The sequence below is a fragment of the Pelobates fuscus genome, chromosome 4, assembly GCF_036172605.1.
Source record: "Pelobates fuscus isolate aPelFus1 chromosome 4, aPelFus1.pri, whole genome shotgun sequence".
NCBI classification, from domain to species: Eukaryota; Metazoa; Chordata; class Amphibia; order Anura; family Pelobatidae; genus Pelobates; species Pelobates fuscus.
The window spans coordinates 237,913,179-237,932,190 of NC_086320.1; the positions used below are offsets into that span (position 1 = coordinate 237,913,179).

Sequence of the window (19,012 nt, forward strand, 5' to 3'; positions counted from 1 at the left end):
AGAATCTTTAGCATACACCGCTGACCGCGTTCGACTGAACAAAGATGGCCGCCGCCACGTGCAATTAACCTGCAGTAACCTCACAGCCTGGGAAGTAAATTGCCTGCACACTTTAACTTCTGGGTGGTCCGCCTGTGTGGTACTTGGTTTAGTAAGCCCTATTTACTGAACCAAGAGGGAGAAAGCCAGGGGCAAGTTATTTTACAGGTCTGGGGACATAGTCTTAAAGGGGCATTGTTCAGCAAAGTCACAAGATGTCCCCAGACGGTTCTTAAAGGGCCATACACACCGAATAAAAGTCCATACGTTTTCAGGGGCCATAGTCTTAAAGGGTATTGTTACCCAAAGTCTCAATATGTCCCCAGACAGTTCTTAAAGGGCCAGCAGCAGTACAATAAAATACCATTCACTGTGCTTAAAGGGCCAGCAGTCGCACAATAAAATACAATATGCCCCAAATAATCCAGGGGCCATAGTCAGCAGGTAGGAGGCGGGCAAACAGGCTTCTCCAGGGCCCAGTGGCGAGGTCGGTTTCGCCACACGCACCCCCACTATCCTTTTTTTCAACAGATCAAAGGTTTTTGCAAATGTAAAATGTGTATAGTTTGTAGAAGCACTGACCCTACAGTTCCTAATAAAGTAACCCAATTTACTTCTAAAATGACAAATCATGTTTATAAAATTAATGACTTTATTAATTGTTCATCGAAAAATGTTATCTATCTGCTTGAGTGCCCTTGTGGCCTCCAATATGTTGGAATGACTACAAGGTGCCTAAAAACGCGATTAAGCGAACATTGCAGAAACTTTAAAAATGGATACTTAAACCATTCAGTATCCAAACATTTTATTAAACATAATAGAGACCCAAGATTGTTGAAGTGTATTGAAATAAAAAAATGTACTATTCCATGGAAGGGCGGTAATATTAAAAACATTTTAGGCAAAACTGAAATGGAATGGGTGTACAAACTTCAAACTCTTACACCGCATGGTTTAACCCCTTAAGGACCAAACTTCTGGAATAAAAGGGAATCATGACATGTCACACATGTCACGTGTCCTTAAGGGGTTAAATGTTGACTATTTATATGCCTCTTACACTGCTTTTATTTATTTATTTTTAATAGAAGGACTGTATTATTTTTTATATCATCCAAATATGTGGTATTTATTGTTTTATTTACACATTGTACCTTTTATGTATCCCTTATTTGTTTTATTGTTTTTATTGCCCCTTTATTTTAACGCCGGCCACATCTTTGTGTGTGCCGTCGTTTTTTTTTAATCATTTCCATGACATAGTAAATACAAACTGAAAATACAAGTAATATAACAGCAAATACTAACAAATCACCAAATTAGCCAAAAACCCACAGAACAGAGAAAAATTAGGTACTTATCTGACTTGGAGCAGCAAAGAAAGAGGGAGATCTGAGGGTGGTGCCTACTATTATGCTGGGACTTGGCTGGGAGTGGCCTATGTTATTATGTATGCATTATTTTTTCATTCTGTTTTGTATTCTTTGCTGCCATTGGTGGATAGTTTAGAAAGGGATATGCCATATGAGCCTCCGTATCTTGTAATAAAATTGATTGGTAAATGGGAAAAAGACTTTAAAAAAGTTTTAAATCTATGCATTAAATAGTAAATCTGTTAATGTAATATATAAATACGATATCATGATCTTTTATTAGACATAAGTTGTGCCTATTGTGGCAGGTACTCTTTAAAGGAAGTATTAGTCAGCAGGAAAAAAACATATTATCAAGACACACTTCTTAAAACAGACACTTGCTTCAAGGCACTCAAGCAAAATCAGACTCTGATTAAAGCATTTCTTCTGCGAGCAGACAGAAGTCTTGCAATAATCACAAGTGTGAATCATCTAAGCAACCAGTTTGCAAGATCATTTTATCAGCTGCACAAGGTAAGCACTAGCATTTGTTGACATAATATTTTGCTTTTTTTTTTACAAGCAATAGTAAACAGTATAGAATAATTATTCTACATTGTTCTAGTGTGCTAAATATGTATGTGATGCTAATAGCTAATATATAAAGTTAACACGTTAATCTAATTTTAGTGGATTTGAACTAATTTTGACAAAAAGTATTTAGTAAAGAGAATCTAAAATGTATTGTTTGTCCTACATTTCTTTTTTTTTTAAACAGAAAATACATATATTTTTGTTGGAGGGGATTTATTACAAATAAAGTTGTGCTCAAACATTAGCATATCCTTGGAGAATTGGTGATATATGTTCCATTTTTTTTTTTTATTCTTTATTTTTGGAGTGCATGAAAGTTTAACAAAAGGGCTTGTTCATGCCCCAACAGCAGTGACAAGTATATAACCACATATGTTAACAGTTGGTCAGCATGAGGAAAGCTCAGCACATTTTTTTTGTAACATGAACAGATTTAACATTCCTGTCTAAGCGGTCTATGCATAACATGTTTGTTGGCAGGAACAGTTTTAGAATTGCTAGTTGAAAGTTTGCGATCTAAGAAAAAATGAGTGTTTACTATGGAAAAGGTGGTTTAGTTAGCGTGAGAGGCCTCTCTACAAATGATGCCTATTGAGAAATACCAGAAGAATAAAGATGGTAAAATAATAACAAATTAAACAAGCTTACATCTAAGCAAGTTAAGCACACACAATGCTATGCTGCTCAGTAAGTTAAGTTAGTGTATCTATAATATACAAGCATGTTGTGTCATGTTTTAGAGTAGCCAGGTCGTGAGACTAGTAGATGCAGAGATATTAGTTACGCCTAATACAGTCCTAAAATCAAAGTATGCATGCAACAGTGACTGTATAGACTGGTTAGCACGAGTTGCTGACGAGTAAAGAGGACAGGCAGATACACACGATTTTGTAGCGTCATGACAACATATGCAATAGTTTATAGTTAGAGACATTAGCTTCTTAGGCCTTAGCAATATAAACACAGTGCATAATTCTATATTGTATCGAGAAGTGTAGGATTAAGTATATGGGTATTGCTAACCAAGTAAAATGTGAGGCGTGGGCTGTGTTCGTATGTCATGGGTTCTGTTCTCATGAGCGTTAAGTGCTGATATGCATGGTGGTTTGCAAGTTATGGTGCCAGGTACTGTGAGCTGCATTGACTGTAGGGTAATTTAGATACTAGCTGATACAGCAGGGATAATTTCTGAAGCACTGTCATTAGGAAGCGCTAGCACTGGGGATGTGGTGATGGGGAGACCTGGCGGTTCGGTGGCTCGTTATGTAATGCCCCACTATATATAATGTGAGGAGTGGTGATATGCGGGTGGCCTCAGTGGTGAGGGATCCGAACATGGTAGGTATCATCAGCAGTAAAAAAAGAGACAAAAAAAACATAAAAGAAAAAGGTAACGTATTCTAGTAACATAAAGTTCAGTGAGAGTCAATTAAGATAATTGAAAATACACTTCAGTGATGAGGCAAGTTCAGGCCCGTCTCAGCAGGCTATCTAGGGCCGCTCAGGTATTGACAGCTGCCCGTTCATCTTGCCTCGCTCCCCGTGGTATGAAGGGACGTGTCGTTGCCGGATTCCAGATGTGAGGCAGGGGTGCCGCCGTGCTCGACCGTGCTGTGTCCAGGGCGTTTGTTGGTAGTCCCAGTGTGGGTAACAGGCCGACTGCCTCCTTAAGGTCACTGACAGAGTGTGTGTCGGTGCCGTGTAGTATCTCAAGTGTGCGTTGCAGTCGCTATCGGTATCTGAGGCCGTTGGTGCGTAGTAACGCTGTGAAAGGCCTAAGCGACCTCCTCCACGCCATGGTGTCTCCTGACAGCTCTGCATAGAACGTCAGTTGCATGCCTTCGAAGGGGTATGGTGAGTTGTTTCGAACAGCGTTCATTAGAGCAGTGTTGTCGTCGTTGCTGTGGAATTTTACCAAGACATCTCTTGGTGCTGACGTTGGTGCTGTCGCTGGTTTACGAAGTCGGAATGGCCCCTCCACTCCCACCTGTTTGGCCTGCTTATGGGGTAGCAGTCCAGTGAGAAGTCGACGTAGGAAGTGTGGCAGCTCCTTTTCCGGGATCTCCTCTGAAATGCCTCTTAACTTGAGGTTTGGTGTGCGTCTCCGGTCCTCCAGCTCTGCGAGCTTTTTATCCATTTGCTTTGTTGGGTTTGTAGCTCTTGTATAGCTGTGTGGAGACGTGTTGTGTGTTGGGCCTGTTTCTGGGCGTCGGTCTCTATAGCGCCCATGCGGGTCATGAGGCCTTGTAAGTCCCCTCGGATCTGGGCCATGTCGGCCTGGATTGTGTGTTGGAGCTCCGCTAAGAGGCCCTTCAAGATTGCGGTCGTCACCGGGGCCGAGTATAGGTGAGGGGTGATGGGTTTAATAGCTCTCTGCTCGGGTATCTGACCTCCTGGTGTTCCCAGTGAAAAGTCCTCGGAGATCTCCGAGTCGTTGGAGAGGTCGGCCATGTTAGGCTCTGCTCCCTTCGAGCCTGGCGCCATAGATCGCCGATGTTCATGCCCATAATCGGTTTCTCGGCCCTTGGCTTCTTGGTCTTTCTCCCCATATCGTGAGGGTGGGCTGTGGGCTCAATTATCCTGCTTTTGGGGTGTGAAAGACCCTTGTAATCGCTTGGTATTTCGTTTGATGGCCTGGAGCTCAGAGAACATGCGGCCATTCAGCTCCGTTGCTTGGCTCCGCCCCCCGATATATGTACCATTTTTAAAGAAAACATTAGTGAGCAGGCAAAACACATTTCTTTATTTCTTATGGGATTTATATTGAAATGTAGGTCTAACAGAATGGCACAATCATACAACAGAACATGGCACTGAAGAAAAAAATGAAATTACCCCTGTTCAAAAGTCTGCATACCTTTAGTTCTTTATACTGTGTATTGACCCCTTTAGCATCGATGACTGCATGCAGTCTTTTGTAATAGTTGTCTATGAGGCCCCTAATTCTTGCAGTAAGTGGTATAGCTGCCTATTCGTCTTGGTAAAATGCTTCCAGGTCATGCAAACTCTTTCATCGTCTTGTATGACCCCACATTTGAGATATGATGGCCACTTCAGATCCTTCACCTTTTTCTGCTGTAACCACTGGAGGGTCAACTTGGCCTTGTGCTTGGGGTTATTGTCATGCTGGAAAACCTAAGAGCGTCCCATGCACAGCCTTCGTACAGAAGAATGATAATTGTCTGCCAGTATTTTCTGATAACATGCTGTATTCATCTTTCCATCAATTTTCACAAGATTCCCCATGCCTTTAAAGCCCCCCCCCCCCCCCCCTAAAAAAAAACATCTTTGAGCCACCACCATGCTTCACAGTGGGGGTGGTATTCTTTTCACTATAAACCTTGTTGATCCCTTTCCAAACAAAGCTCTTGTGGTTGTGACTATTAAGCTCTTTTTTGATCTCGTAATTTCAAATTACAGTGTGGTAGAAGCTGTGAGGCGAGTCAAGGTATTGTCGGACATATTGTAACCGGCATTTTTATGGCATTGGCGCAGTAAAGGCTTCTTTCTGGCAACTTGACCATGCAGCTCATTTTTGTTCAAGAATCGTCATATTGTGCTCCTTGGAAGAACCACACCGTCTTTTTCCAGAGCAGCCAGCATTTCTCCTGATGGTTACCTGTGGGTTTTTCTTTCTATCCCAAACAATTCTCCTGGCAGTTGTAGTTGAAATCTTTCTTGGTCTTCCTGACCTTGGCTTGGATTTCCACTTCCTAATAAGCGATTGAACAGTACTGACTGGCATTTTCAAGGCTTTTCCATCTTTATAAAGTTCCATTACCTTGTTACGCAGGCCTTTTGACAGTTCTTTTCTGCTCCAGATGGCTCAGTATCTAGCATGCTCAGTGAGTTCATGTAAGAGCTAACAAACTCATTGACTATTTATACACAGACACTAATTGCAATTTAAAAAGCAACAGGTATGGGAAATTAACCTTTAATTGCCATCTTAACCTGTGTGTGTCGCCTTGTGTGTCTGTAACAAGGCCAAAAATTCAAGAATATGTAAACTTTTGATCAGGGCCATTTGCGTGATTTCTGTTATCATTATGATTTTAAAAGGTGCCAAATAGCTATGTGATAATAAATGGCTTCAATATCAGATCAGTCATATTTTCAAAATCAATGTCACAATTTCACATTTTTTGCCAGAGTATGCAAACTTTTGAGCAAACTGTATCTTAACAGACTTTCCCTAGTCTCCAGTATTTTAAATTCCTTAAACCACAACTCCTTAAGAAAGTATATCATCCTACATTATGCTTTACACTAGTTATTGTGTCACTATAATTATTATTTAACATTTTTCCTCTCTAAATCTTGGGCCCATTTATCATTTGTGTCACAAAGTTAAAGGACCACTAAAGTCAGGTCATTGAAGTGATCTGAGTGGAGTGGCAGTTACACAATTAAACACACCTCTAGTGGCTAAGCAGTGTATTGCTTAACTTCAACATAGAGCTTCTGGGTCAGGATAGAAGGTCACTCTTAATATGTCACTGAAAATCAGTGGACCAGAAAGTCCCAACCATGCCGCACCACCACCAAACATGGTAACAGGTTCCAACTTCCCCACAGACTCTCAAACAAAAGGGTGGGGAAGTTTGAAAAACTCTGTTCAGTTTGAGTGGAGCACAATACCAATGGTAGGTGCATTTTAAATAGTTCCCTGTAGTACACACCACAATCTTCAGCAATGAGGCAAACATACACAAACACTTTTCCTCTGAGATGTCTACCTCCAAATCCCCTAATGCAGATGGTAAGGTGTTTCCTTGTATTTTGATTTTTTTCAAGGTAGGAGGAATGGATTGTAGAAATAGCAATCCTTTCTCCTGAACTTTTTAAAGATACTCAAATTGTGTCATCACTGCTGTCATGTACTCAGTCAAATGATCTACCAAAAAAATCCATAACAACTCTCCTCCAAGTTCATATATATTTATAAAGTCTTTAATGCCATGATAACACTCCCTATGGACAATATCAGAGACAAACAGAATCCCATGCTCCACTCACCATCGGAAATCTTAGAGCTTGTGGACAAAATGTCTGTGGAACTCGAGATTGCCCACAATAGAAAACATAGCAGAACAAGGAGATCTAGTTTTCCAGAGCCAGTAAGCGTGCAGCATTGCAGAAAGCAGAAGCATGGAGAGGAGGGGGAAGCTGCCACCTGACACTGGTCTGAAGGGGCGCCCTGCTGGTGTCAGAGATATACTATCTCTCTTGCCTTAATACAGGTCAGCCAACAGTCAAACAGTGGAACACTATGGGAGAGGTCTTAGTATATGCTTATCGTCTGACCCTCTAGGCGGAGGGTGCCCATGCGGCGGGCTGTGAGCAGTATTTCTTCTTTCAATTGGAAATTATCTAGGCAGCATATGATGTCCCTGGGTTGGTCTTCAGGTGTCGGTGGGGGTCCAAATGCTCAGTGGGCCCTAACCAGGCCTAGTCTGGGCAGATGTTGGCCTCCCAGTTCCTGGCTGAAGATTTGTCTCAGGAGCTCAGGAATGTTTTCTGAAGGGCCCCCTTCTCTCACTCCGCGGACATGCAGGTTCAGCCTGCGGCCGCATTTATCTAGATCATCTACCCATGTTGTTAAATGGGCCATATCAGCTCTGCAACTCATTACCGTGGTGTTAGTCTGCTCAAGGTCTGTTCTGAGCGCCTTGGATTCTAACAGTTCGCTTCTTTGTGTATAGCTCCCTATATTGGGTCCTAACCTAGCCCTGCTTGAGAAATCTGTGGTACATGTGGGCTGCACTCCAGATACTGAGCACACCAGACAACCAGTGATCAATGTTCAACATTAATTCTAAAAAAACAAAAAATGAAAGTGTAGGTACAGGTCTGTTAGTCAATGAAGACCAGGAAAAGGCAGAAATTTTAAATAACTATTTTTCTTCAGTATATATTAATGTGGATCCTATGGCAAGAGATATGCATATGATTGCTGCAACAAACTTGCAGATAACTTGTGATTGGATAACTCGAGACAAGGTGCTACAACTATTAAAGAAAATGTATGTAAATAAACCTCCGGGGCCTGACGGTATCCACCCACGAGTACTTAAGGAGCTAAGTGGGGAAATAAGTGAACCTCTGTATTTAATTTTTCAAGATTCTTTTGTTTCAGGTATTGTACCGGAGGATTGGAGGAAGGCAGATGTTGTTCCTATATTTAAAAAGGGTTCAAAATCCTTGCCTGGAAATTATAGACCTGTGAGCTTAACTTCTGTGACTGGGAAATTATTTGAACAGCTATTAAGGGATAATATTCAGGAATTCATTGGGAAGAACTGTGTTATAGCAATAATCAGCATGGTTTTATGAAACATAGGTCATGTCAAACTAACCTAATTGCATTCTACGAAGAAGTAAGTAGAAATATAGATCAGGGTGTTGCAGTGGATGTGATCTACTTGGATTTTGCCAAAGCATTTGATACGGTTCCTCACAATAGGTTTGTCTTCAAACTAAAAGAAATTGGTCTAGATGAATATTCTTGTTCTTGGGTAGAACATTGGCTTAAGGATAGAGTACAGCGAGTTGTCATAAATGGTAAATTTTCAATCTGGACAAAAGTGGTAAGTGGTGTCCCTCAGGGTTCTGTTTTGGGACCGCTTCTATTTAACATATTTATAAATGATCTTGAAATGGGCATTGAAAGCCCTGTTTCAGTGTTTGCAGATGACACAAAACTTTGTAAAGTAATAAAATGTGAGCAGGATATTGCCTTTCTGCAGATGGATTTGGATAGATTGGGGGACTGGGCACTAAAATGGCAGATGAAATTTAACGTAGAAAAATGCAAAGTTATGCACTTCGGGGTTAAGAATGCACAAGCAATTTACACCCTAAATGGTAGTGAACTAGGGATAACCACACACAAAAAGGATTTGGGAATTGTTATAGACAACAAATTAGGTAGCAATATGCAATGTCAATCTGCCGTTGCTAAGGCCAGTAAGGTTTTGTCATGTATAAATAGGGGCAAACATTTTGGAGATGAAAATATAATTTTGCCTCTTTATAAATCGCTGGTAAGACCACACCTTGAATATGCTGTGCAATTTTGGGCACCTGTTCTAAAGAAAGATATCATGGCACTAGAAAAAGTGCAGAGACGAGTTATAAAATTGATAAAAGGAATGGAGCATTTTAGTTATGAAGAAAGGTTAAAACATTTAAATCTCTTCAGTTTGGAAAAACGGTGCCTGAGCGGGGATATGATAACATTATACAAATATATTCGGGGCCAGTACAAACCATTTCCTGGAAATCTATTCATAAACAGGGCTATACATAGGACACGAGGTCACACATTTAGGCTTGAAGAAAGGAGATTTCATCTAAGGCAAAGAAAAGTTTTTTTTACAGTAAGAGCAATAAGGATATGGAATTCATTGCCTGAAGAGGTGGTTTTGTCAGAGTCTATACAGATGCTTAAACTGCAATTAGATAAATACTTGCAAAAACATACCGTATATACTCGAGTATAAGCCAACCCGAATATAAGCCGAGGCCCCTAATTTTACCCCCAAAAACTGGGAAAACTTATTGACTCGAGTATAAGACTAGGGTGGGAAATGCAGCAGCTACTGGTAAATTTCTAAATAAAATTAGATCCTAAAAAAATTATATTAATTGAATATTTATTTACAGTGTGTGTATATAATGAATGCAGTGTGTGTATGAGTGCAGTGTGTGTGTATGAGTGCAGTGTGTGTATAAATGCAGTGTGTGTATGAGCGCAGTGTGTGTATGAGCACAGTGTGTGTATGAATGCAGTGTGTGTGTGTATGAATGCAGTGTTTGTATGAATGCAGTGTGTGTGTGTATGAATGCAGTGTTTGCATGAGTGCAGTGTGTGTATGAGTGCAGTGTGTGTGTATGAGTGCAGTGTGTGTATGATGCAGTGTGTGTGTATGATGCAGTGTGTGTTTGTGTTGCAGCGCCTTGGTGGGGGGTGGGCATTTTTATTATTATTTTTTTTTTTTTTTTTTAATTCTTTATTTTTGATGTGCAAAAGCTTGACAGACTTGTTAATTTGCCACGACAATAGTTACAGGCATTTCAAAAGACATATTTCTGTGGCAATTAAGAAAGGGTGCACATTTTTTTTTTTTTTTCTCAAGAGTAACAAACAGGCAGAAACAAAGTAAGTCAGATAATTAGATGGTAAGAAGCACAAGTTAAACATATCGGGAAGACTAGCGATAATAATGTTTAAAATAAGTGAATCTATGAAATATATATCTATTTCTGTAGCTTAGAAGCCGTTGGATGTTATTCATAAAATGAAGGCAGATTTTAAGTTGGCGTTGTCGTAATGTGCTCAACGTGAACATGCTGGCTAAAGAGGGGCCAAAGAGGCAGAACCGCTTCGCCCCAGGTCACACAATTCGGAACATTATACAGACAAAAATATGAATGGCATGCTAGAATAACCTGACTGGCATAAAGACATAAGGGAAACAGGCTGCACAATGCTTATTCTCAGTGGCGAGTGCAGGTCATTTTAAATTAAATATGCAAACAAAGTATAGACATTTTTGATTACAAGTTATAATTAAACTCGGTAGCTAACTCTGCGTGGTTTATGAAAAATATGCACGTTGAGCAAGAGCAGTGCCAGAGGGTTGAATGTGTGGAACATGAGATGAGAGTATCGATTTAAAAAGTAAGTTATAAGTAAAACCCCCTATCTACCCTAGCATCTTATCTTAATAGCCTCTGTTATGGCTGCGAGTGATGGGATATGTAGGAAAATGAGGCTGAACAAAATAGGAATAATAAATGATACACATCAGCAGGCATGCGTGTGCGTTCCAGAGGGGCAAAGAAAGTCAAGTGTCTGAGGTTACTATGCCTGTGGTATAGTTTCAGTCCCTGTGGGATCAGCCGATGCCTTGACGGGACTGGGTGAGTAATCCCTGCGGTGGGTGGTGCATCTGCGCAAAGTCCCGCTGTGAAGGTCTCATGGTTGGCACATTTGGAGTTAGGAGGATAGAGTTTGTACTTTATGCTGTTAGGTACAACAGGCATAGTAATAATTTGGGAGTGATTTAGGGACTAAAATGATAACGAGGTTAAGAGATTGATTTAACGTTAACTCAAAATTGTCAATTCAAGGCTACAGTTACTGACATGCACCCCACTTTGGCCCGCCGTGCCATGCTCAGTAGTGTGGGAGTTTGCTATGGAAGTTTTTCCATCAGAATGGTGTACTGCTTGTTAGGAGGACTGATTGCCCCCGCTCGTGAGAAAGGACCAGCTAATCCAGCTTTGTTAAGTGCTAGTTGTGAAAATAGCTCAATGTGTCCTTACTAATTATTTCATACCTAGACATCACAGCTCTGGGCTGATTTTATCTCCTAATGTTAAAACCTCAGTTTAGGACTGTGGTCTAAGTCTTTTATTATTTTTTTAAAAATATTATTTACAATTTTTTTTGTTATATAATAATTATTATTTTTTGTTGTTGTTTCGTGAATTACAGCTCTTTTTATAATAAGTATTATTTGAAAAGTTCGTCAAGTGCCATTTAAATTCTCCCCCTCAAATTTGCAAATGATAAATAATATACAATGTATTTTACAATACCACAAGTAAATATATCTTCCGCAGTCAAGCATTTTACACAGGGCTTCATAACATCATTCTGAATCTAATTCAAGAAGGATGGTAGAAATCGGTGAAGAAGTAGAGATGGCAAACGTTCACTAAAATTTCCATCCTCTTCCAACACTATGCCTGCTCCCGAGTTGCTGCCCCTACAGTGGACACAGCAATTATTCAGTTTGCTAAACACATTAACTTGTCTATTGTCATTGATGTGATCCTTGAAAATAATATGGACAAATTCAAGGTTCCAAACTTATATAAAGCTTATATGGCAGCTAAGGTTGGTATGCCCAGTAGTAATCTAGATTCCCACCACATGAGCCTGAAGCTTATGGGGTGTACATTTTGAGGAAGACACTTGTTACATAGTAGCTCGAGGATCCTAAACCCCATAATCAACTTCAAATTGACTATAGACTTTTCTATTGAAGGAATTTAATTCAGGACAGATTGTTTTGTTAAAAATTAGGTAAAGCCAGAGTCCCTCCATCTCTGTATCTGGAATATTTGTGCATTTTAATTATTATTTTTTATTATTATTATTTTTATTATTTGATTTTATTATTATAATTTTTTTTTCGTCCCCCCTCCCTGCTTGATACATGGCAGGGAGGGGGGCTCTCACTCCCTGGTGGGCGAGTGGCATTGGCTGTTCAGTGGGGGGTGAGGGGGGCTGGCAGGGAGCACTTACCTCTCCTGCAGCTCCTGTCAGCTCCCTCCTTCTCCGCGCCGGTCTGTGCAGCTCTTCTGTCAGCTCACACTGTAAGTCTCGCGAGAGCCGCACTATGACCCCGCGGCTCTCGCGAGATTTACACTGGGAGCTGACAGAGGTGCTGAACGGACCGGCGCGGAGGAGAAGGGAGCTGACAGGAGCTGCAGGAGAGGTAAGTGCTTCCTGCCAGCCCCCAGTCTGTATTATGGCAATGTAAATTGCCATAATACAGACACTGACTCGAGTATAAGCCGAGTTGGGGGTTTTCAGCACAAACAATGTGCTGAAAAACTCGGCTTATACTCGAGTATATACGGTAACATACAGGGATATAATTTCTAATTAGTGGGGTAATAGCTGCTTGATCCAAGGAGACATCTGACTGCTATTTTGAGGTTAAGAATGAATTTTTTCCTAGTTTGTTGCAAAATTTGAAGTGCTTCAGACTGGGTTTTTTGCCTTCTTTTGGATCAACAGCAAAAGCATATATGAGGAAGGTTGAACTTGATGGACGCAAGTCTCTTTTCAGCTATCTAACTATGTAACTAGGGCCCAAGGTAAGCAAGAAAGAACAGAAGAATCTTTGTTATTTACTTATTATTTTTTTAACATGCCAAATATTCTACTGCCTGTGCCCCTAAACTACAGCCCTCAATTCACCCTCCACCCCATAGCCCCTATCCTACTACACTTACCTCTCATCTACACTATCACATCCAGCTACCTACACCACAATCACTGACCTCCAAATTACAACCTCAATCCCCCTACACTACAAGGCAGCGTTTACACACTTATTTCTAGCAATAGCAATTCATATCAACAATGGGAGCTGTGATAGGCTGAAAGTCAATCACAGGGGCTCATTGCTGCTCAGGCTTATGCTTCCTCAATAGCCCAAGCAGGTCATTCTTTAGCATTTAAACAATACAAATGTTTTAACACTGAATGGAAGAATGGCACCAGGGGACTCAAAAAATTGTAATCACTTTAAGCTGTTTAAGTGCCTACAGTGTCTCTTTAAGAGATGCTGATATGAAAATGAATAGTTACATGCATTTATATTTTTATTTAGAAAATATTTTTCTTTTGTTTGATTTGATTTGATTTGATTTCTCTTGTTTTCAAGTATGTCTTGGGTCCACAAAACATTGCATTGATACAATAGGGTACAATAAAATACAAAAACAATATTAATACACAATATATATATATATATATATATATATATATATATATATATATATATATTTGCTTCTGTTCATCATCAGCCTGATCCCCAAGTAGTCCATATCACCTGTCCACAAAATGTCATCATCATTGACTCCCACTCTCAAACCACTACATTTTGGCCAGTTAAGTTTGTAGTGGGAGAGGCCTGCAAAACTGCATAGCTGCATAAAGATTAGGCAAGGAGACTCGAGGATTAGTCATAGTCAGGAAAACACTGTTCGCAAATCTTCTACTCCCTTGCTGTGAGCTTCAGACCAGTTATATCTGGATCCTCTCTTGGTGATTTTGCCAGGGTTTCAGTCCTGATTGTGAATAGGAGTGGAGACAAGGGTCAGCCCTGGCATATCCCCTTCTATATAGTGAAGGTTTCTGCCTCTATTCCAGTGCTGACTTCATTAATGTGAGAGGAAGGTTCAAGTTGACCATACATTCCCAGCGGTATTGCAAGTGAACTCATTTAAAAGATTTCATACCGTCGAGGCTCAACAGCATAATTATCCCAAAAAGATTAGTTGCACAGCGTTTCCAGCTACTATAACTGAGAAGGACAGTATACAGTGGCGTACATACCGGGGTCGCAGGGGTGGCGGCTGCGACCGGGCCCGGCCCACCAGGGAGCCCGGCCCACCAGGGGGCTCGGCTGCCCTGCAATCCGGTATGTACGCCAGTATGGTCGAGGCTGGCCCTGGTGTCACCGGACGGGCAGGCTGGCGGGCGCGCGAGGGAGCACTCTCCCCTGAGCGCTCTCTGCCCAGCTCCATCTCGCACCGCACCAGGGGCGGACTGACCGGTTGGGCACTTCGGACATGGTCCGAGGGCCCGGCCGGGAGGGGGGCCCGCCATCAGGGGGCCCGGCGGCACACTGAGGGGGCCGGCCGCCCCTTTAAATGCTGCAGCCGCCTGAGCGCTCTCTTAAGAGCCTCAGGCGGCTGCAGCTTCTCACCTCACCTCCCCTCCCCTGTAGCGTGGCCGAGCTGCTCTGCGGTCCGCGGTGCCCGGCCGGAGTGATAGGAAGGTGCACACTGAGTGTGCACCTTCCTGTCAGTCCGGCCGGGTACAGGAAACAGAAACTCCTGTTCCGCGTGGAGTTTCTGTTTCCTGTACCCGGCCGGACTGACAGGAAGGTGCACACTCAGTGTGCAGCTTCCTATCACTCCAGCCGGGCATCGCGGACCGGAGAGCAGCTCGGCCATGCTACAGGGGAGGGGGTAAGAACAGAGAGGGAGGGGGGGTAAGAACAGAGAGGGAGGGGGGGTAAGAACAGAGAGGGAGGGGGTAAGAACAGAGAGGGAGGGGGGTAAGAACAGAGAGGGGGGTAAGAACAGAGAGGGAGGGGTTAAGAACAGAGAGGGAGGGGGGGTAAGAACAGAGAGGGAGGGGGGTAAGAAGAAAGAGGGAGGGGGGTAAGAAGAGAAAGGGAGGGGGGTAAGAAGAGAAAGGGAGGGGGGTAGGAAGATAAAGGGAGGGGGGGTAAGAAGAGGGGGTAAGAACAGAGAGGGAGGGGGGTAAGAAGAAAGAGGGGGGGGTAAGAAGAAAGAGGGAGGGGGGTAAGAAGAGAAAGGGAGGGGGTAAGAAGAGAGAGGGGGTAAGAACAGAGAGGGAGGGGGGTAAGAACAGAGAGGGAGGGGGTAAGAAGAAAGATGGAGGGGGTAAGAAGATAGAGGGAGGGGGGTAGAAGAGAAAGGGGGGGGAAGAAGAGAAAGGGAGGGGGGTAAGAAGGAGAGGGAGGGGGGTAAGAACAGAGAGGGAGGGGGTAAGAACAGAGAGGGAGGGGGGTAAGAAGAAAGATGGAGGGGGTAAGAAGAAAGAGGGAGGGGGGGTAGAAGAGAAAGGGAGGGGGTAAGAAGAGAAAGGGAGGGGTAAGAAGAAAAGGGAGGGGGGTAAGAAGAGAGAGGGAGGGGGTAAGAAGAGAGAGGGAGGGGGGGTAAGAAGAGAGAGGGAGGGGGGGTAAGAAGAGAGAGGGGGGTAAGAAGAAAAAGGGAGGGGGGTAAGAAGAGATAGGGAGGGGGTAAGAAGAGAGAGGGAGGGGGGTAAGAAGAGAGGGGGTAAGAAGAGAGAGGGGGGTAAGAAGAGAGAGGGAGGGGTGGGTAAGAAGAGAGGGGGGTAAGAAGAGAGGGAGAGGGTAAGAAGAGAGGGAGGGGGAGTAAGAAGAGAGAGAGAGGGGGGTAAGCAGAGAGGAGGGGGGAGTAAGAAGGGGGTAAGAAGAGAAAGGGAGGGGGGTAAGAAGAGAGGGGGGTAAGAAGAGAAAGGGAGGGGGGTAAGAACAGAGAGGGAGGGGGGTAAGAACAGAGAGGGAGGGGGGTAAGAAGAAAGAGGGAGGGGGTAAGAAGAAAGAGGGAGGGGGGTAAGAAGAAAGAGGGAGGGGGGTAAGAAGAGAAAGGAAGGGGGGGTAAGAAGAGAAAGGGAGGGGGTAAGAAGAGAGAGGGGGGTAAGAACAGAGAGGGAGGGGGGTAAGAACAGAGGGGGAGGGGGGGTAAGAACAGAGGGGGTAAGAAGAAAGATGGAGGGGGTAAGAAGAAAGAGGGAGGGGGTAAGAAGAGAAAGGGAGAGGGGTAAGAAGAAAAGGGAGAGGGGGTAAGAAGAGAGAGGGAGGGGGTAAGAAGAGAGAGGGAGGAGGGTAAGAAGAGAAAGGGAGGGGGGTAAGAAGAGAGGGAGGTAAGAAGAGAAAGGGAGGGGGGTAAGAAGAGAGAGGGAGGGGGGTAAGAAGAGAGAGGGAGGGGGGATAAGAAGAGAGGGAGGGGGGTAAGAAGAGAGAGGGAGGGGGGTAAGAAGAGAGAGGGAGGGGTGGTAAGAAGAGAGAGGGAGGGGTGGGTAAGAATAGAGGGGGGTAAGAAGAGAGGGTGGGGGTAAGAAGAGAGAGGGAGGGGGTAAGAAGAGAGGGAGTAAGAAGAGAGGGAGTAAGAAGAGAGAGAGAGGGGTAAGAAGAGAGGAGGGGGGAGTAAGACGAGAGGGGGGCGTAAGAAGGGGGTAAGAAGAGGCGGAGGGGGGAGTAAGAAGGGAGGGGGGAGTAAGAAGGGGGTAAGAAGAGGGGGAGGGGGGAGAAAAAAGAGGAAGGGTGGAGTAAGAAGAGGGGGAGGGGGGAGTAAGAAGAGGGGGAGGGGGGAGTGAGAAGAGGGGGGAGGGGGGAGTAAGAAGAGGGGGGAGGGGAGTAAGAAGAGGGGAGGGGGTAAGAAGAGGGGGGAGGGGGGTAAGAAGAGGGGGGAGTAAGAAGGGGGTAAGAAGAGGGGGAGGGGGGAGTAAGAAGTAGGGGAGGGGGGAGTAAAAAGGGGGAGGGGGTAAGAAGAGGGGGAGGGGGTAAGAAGAGGGGGAGGGGAGTAAGAAGAGGGGGTAGGGGGGAGTAAGAAGAGGGGGAGAGGGGTAAGAAGAGGGGGGAGGGGGTAAGAAGAGGGGGAGGGGAGTAAGAAGAGGGGGGTAAGAAGAGGGAGGAGTAAGACGAGGTGGGAGTAAGAAGAGGGGGAGGGGGGAGTAAGAAGAGGGGGAGAGTAAGAAGGGGGAGTAAGAAGAGGGGGAGGGGGAGTAAGAAGAGGGGGAGAGTAAGAAGGGGGGTAAGAAGAGAGTGAGGGGGGAGTAAGAAGAGGGGGGGAGTAAGAAGGGGGGTAAGAAGAGGGGGAGGGGGGTAAGAAGAGGGGGAGGGGGGAGTAAGAGGAGGTCAATTGCCCCCTCCCCTGTCCGCAGGCACCGCGCGGGCAGCTGGCAGGGGAGGGAGGAAGAGAGGACCCGGGAGATCAGCCTGCAGCTCCTCTGGGTCCTTCTTGCGCGAGCACAGATAGTTGCCGCGGTTACCACGGCAACGTTACGGCTCTTGCGAGAGTAAACTCTAGCCCTGGAGCTACGGGCTAGAGTTCACTCTCAACACTGTTACCACCAGGGATTCCTGGTGGTCACAGTGGTGAGAGTGAACTCTAGCCCCATAAACACACTGCCCCCACACACCATACACATTCACACACTGCCCCCCATACACCCACACACACCATACACATTTACACACATTGCCTCACACACACACACATACACTGCCCACCCATACACACACAGCCCCCCATACTAACATTGCCACACACATACACAGCCCCCTCATACACACATTGCCACACACACCCTACACACACACACTGAACCTTTCACACACACTGCACCCCTTACACATTGCACCACTGCTCCTATAACCTACTACAGCCTCATATCCCAGCAGACCCCAGGTAAGTTGTCAAACTGTTCTTAAACGGTTTGACTACTTACTCTGAAAGGGGGGCCCAAACCTCCTGGCACCATAACGACTACACAGAGCAGTAGTGGTTATTGTGCATGGATTATTTCTTTAAATAATCTACAAGTGCCCCAGTAGCCAGAAAGCCAGCCAGCCCACAGGCCGGCCAGCCAGCCAGCCCACAGGCCGGCCAGCCAGCCCACAGGCTGGCCAGTAGCCAACCAGCCAGCCCACAGGCCACCAGTTAGGCTTACAGCCAGCAAGCCCACAGCCTGCCAACCGCAGCCAGCAAGCCACAGCCTGCCAGCCAGCAAGCCACAGCCAGCAAGCCACAGCCTGCCAGCCGCAGCCAGCAAGCCAACAGCCTGCCAGCCACAGCCAGCAAGCCCACAGCCTGCCGGCAGTAGCCAGCAAGCCCACAGCCTGCCAGCCGCAGCCAGTAAGCCCACAGCCTTCCAGCAAGCCCACAAACTGCCAGCCAGCAACAGTAATTAAGGTAAGAGGAGCCAACTTGGCCTAGGTATCAGCGAGCTATGTTGTGTTGCTATATTGTGAATAGGAACAAGAGTGTTGGAGAGACCCCCCTCCAGGCCCCATTAGACTCCATTGTAGTCTCTAATGGGACCTGGAGGAAATTCATTCTAACACACTCTCTAAAGGACACTGAGATAGCCTCTGCTAGAATGCTCCCCCCCCTCCATGGCCCATTAGCCCTCAATTGTAGTCTCTACTGGGGCCTGGAGGCGACTGTTTCCAGCAGGGACACTGAGATGGCCTCAGTTAGAAAGACCCCCTTCCAAGCCTATTAGACTCCATTGTAGTCTCTAATAGGGCCTGGAGGGGATTCTTTCTAACACACTCTCTAAAGGACACTGAGATAGCCTCTGCTAGAAAGACCCCCCCTCCATGGCCCATTAGCCCTCAATTGCAGTCTCTACTGGGGCCTCGAAGGGATTATTGCACTTTTGTTCCTTGTGTCTAAAGATTGTGTAGGGTGTGGCTGTAGGCGGTGCATGGAGGCGGGGCATGGGTGGCGCTTGCTGCAGAGTATGGGTGGGGCCTGTCAGGGGGCCCTTGATTTATTTTGCCTGGGGGCCCTGAGGGTTCTCAGTCCGCCCCTGCACCGCACTGATGCCGGAGCCGGAATATGACGTCATATTCCGGCTCTGGCATCAGTACGCGGCGCGCGAGGGAGCTGAACAGGGAGCACTCAGGGGAGAGTGCTCCCTCACGCGC

At 45.0% G+C, this 19,012-nt stretch overlaps 1 protein-coding gene across 1 annotated transcript in view; it reads left to right on the top strand.

The window, feature by feature from the left end:
• Positions 1-1,809: 1,809 nt before the first annotated feature.
• LOC134607988 (C-X-C chemokine receptor type 6-like) overlaps positions 1,810-19,012 on the top strand; it is a 33,703-nt gene continuing 16,500 nt past the window's right edge. The window contains exon 1 of the mRNA XM_063450607.1: positions 1,810-1,931. The gene's annotated coding sequence lies outside the window, so the exon portion shown is untranslated. The remainder of the gene's footprint in view (positions 1,932-19,012) is intronic.